This window comes from Octopus sinensis, linkage group LG15 (assembly GCF_006345805.1).
Source record: "Octopus sinensis linkage group LG15, ASM634580v1, whole genome shotgun sequence".
NCBI classification, from domain to species: domain Eukaryota; kingdom Metazoa; phylum Mollusca; class Cephalopoda; order Octopoda; family Octopodidae; genus Octopus; species Octopus sinensis.
In genome coordinates, this window is record NC_043011.1 from 62,208,031 (window position 1) to 62,210,597 (window position 2,567).

Genomic DNA, 2,567 nt, shown 5'->3' on the forward strand with positions numbered 1-2,567 from the left:
ACAGCATCAATCCAGTCACCTGAGTATTTGGCGCTAGCAGGCAGTAAGCGGCACTTTGAAAACTGGTCTGACTGGATGAAGAGGGATGAAGAGATGACCTTCGAAATTATGTTGTCCCAAGCTCTCTGAACCCGACAGTCCTCCACCTTCTCCGAAGCAGACACGCCTTATTCCCTCCAGTATTGGAGAGCTTCATCTAACTCCCTATTGGAACTGGTTGGAGAGGAGAGGCTGTTGCTCACCAGGGTGGAGCAGGCGTGAGTGGAGGAAAAGAAGCAGGGGAGAGAGAGGGACGAACACTTACAAAGACCAAAACCTTTAAATCGCTTGGGCAATGCAGCCTGATCGTGGGACGTTGGAGAGAGTCTGACATTAACCAAGCATTCGAGACTCTCAAAGATTAAATTGTCGAAGCGTTGGAGGCACGTTGGGAATCGGTGAAAGGAGCTGACTCTGAGTAAACATAGAAGTTTAGGGATCGAGAGACAATTCCGAAGTATGAAAAAAGACCTTGATGGGGTGGGGAAATTCCAATGAAGGAGCCTTGGCTCTAGGTAAGAAACTGGCCCTTTCTCCATTGGCAAGAAATCTTGAAATAAAACTGAATAATAACATACATACGTACTTATGTACATGCATACATACATACATACATACATACATACACACATACATACATACACACATACATACATAAATACATACATACATACATACATACATACATACATACTACATACATACATACATACATACATACATACATACATACATACATACATACATGGTGATTATCGACTCATAGGTGAGTATGACCATCACCGACAAATTATCTCATCGCAAATGTTAAAAGACAATGACTGTCAGCAACGCCCTTGCTGAAATCTAAAGTCACCTTGGAGTAAATCAATTCAATGTAACTTTTGTTTCTTCTACGAAGTTCCATAGATTAATTTTCAACAGACGCAGATCACATCTAGTGTGTTTGGATTCCATATATTACCAGTTGTGTTTAGATACAGAATGGCTGGTATGTGATAAGGAATCGTTACTGCGCCGGAGAAAATGCTTAGAAGCATTTCTTCCGACTTTACGTTCAAATGCTGTTGGGGTCGACTTTGCCTTTCATAACCCCTGCTTTTTGATCCTGATTTGTGGAACAGACCTCCTCTAGATGATGCCATTTTCTCGTGTGTAAAGAATATATTGTTCATTGTTTCTTCGTTATTAAGATGGCATGGTGTGATTTGAGGGAGATTTAGCTGTTATTTTTTGCAGTGAGTAAAACGAAAAAAACTCCCAAAACAGCAAGAAACAACCTTAGTTCATAGAGGCTGGCACCACGTAGGTTCCAGAGAAAATATATTGAGAAAATATATTGATTTATTGATCGATTATTACAATTATTGATGAATTCAGGAGATTTTAATTAAAATATTTCAGATTGCCGGACAGTGACCTCGACACTGGCAGCACCGGCAACGATATCGGACGACGAAGTACGACGATGATAACGACAATGGACCTTAACGACGATGGCGTGTGCGACGGTGGCCACCACAACGACGACGACAACGACAACCACTGCTATTGTTATTTAACCCTAGGTCAGCTCTGATCGAGCAGACCTCCAATCAAAAGCATTCCATCTAAGACCATCTCATCTTTCTGGGCTTTTCTTCGAGCCAAATATACCTAAGTGTACACAATCTAATATTCCTTCCACTTTTTAACGTGATTAGTTGAGTTTTTAAGAGACTGGGCTGTTATTTTCAGCAGACCATATAACTGCGTTTGGCCTCTTTGTATCGAGACTGCCATACTGGATTGCCGCTGCTCTTGTTTTTAGCCCTAGGTCAGTCTGATGCATCAGCAGACCAATGATTACGGGGCAGAATCGTAACAGCACCGAAAGAAAATGCTTTTAGGCATTTCTTCCGATTTTCTCTTTCATCGCCTCCGCTCCTTTGGCGGTGGTGGTGGGGTCTATGAAAAGTACCAGTCCAAGACCGTAGCTGGGCGGAACCTTTAGGGTATCACACAGGATGTCGTATACTATATATTCCAACTCTGTGCATTCTGAGTTCTAATGATGGCCCCGCTAGGAAGCAGAAAATAGAATAAAATAATAGAACAAAAATATATGAAAGATACAAAGAAAAAAAGAAGAAAGCAAGGGTCTCTTCAACGCTCAGGTCTCCACTGCGAAATCGTTCAAACCCTTTTTGAGCTGACCACTCACTGGTCATTTCCTCACCAAATGTTTTCTTGATATCGCGAGCAGTTTCAGCTTCTTTACATCCTTTTTTGAAGTTGAATAGCAAAATTGCTCGAATATCACACTTTGACAGTTCCATTTCAGACAATTGTAACAACAGTGAAAAAAAATATCAATCTTAATTTATTGATGCATTTGGGCAAGTCTATGTCTGCATTATCTTTTACTCTTTTAGTTGATTCAGTCATTTGACTGTGGCCATGCTGGAGCACCGCCTTTAGTCGAGCAAATCGACCCTAGGACTTATTCTTTGCAAGCCTAGTACTTATTCTATCGGTCTCTTTTGCCG

At 41.3% G+C, this 2,567-nt stretch overlaps 1 long non-coding RNA gene across 1 annotated transcript in view; it reads right to left on the reverse strand.

The window, feature by feature from the left end:
- Nucleotides 1-220: 220 nt before the first annotated feature.
- LOC118766387 overlaps nt 221-2,567 on the reverse strand; it is a 15,478-nt gene continuing 13,131 nt past the window's right edge. The window contains exon 3 of the long non-coding RNA XR_005002322.1: nt 221-299. This is a non-coding gene — a long non-coding RNA (uncharacterized LOC118766387). The remainder of the gene's footprint in view (nt 300-2,567) is intronic.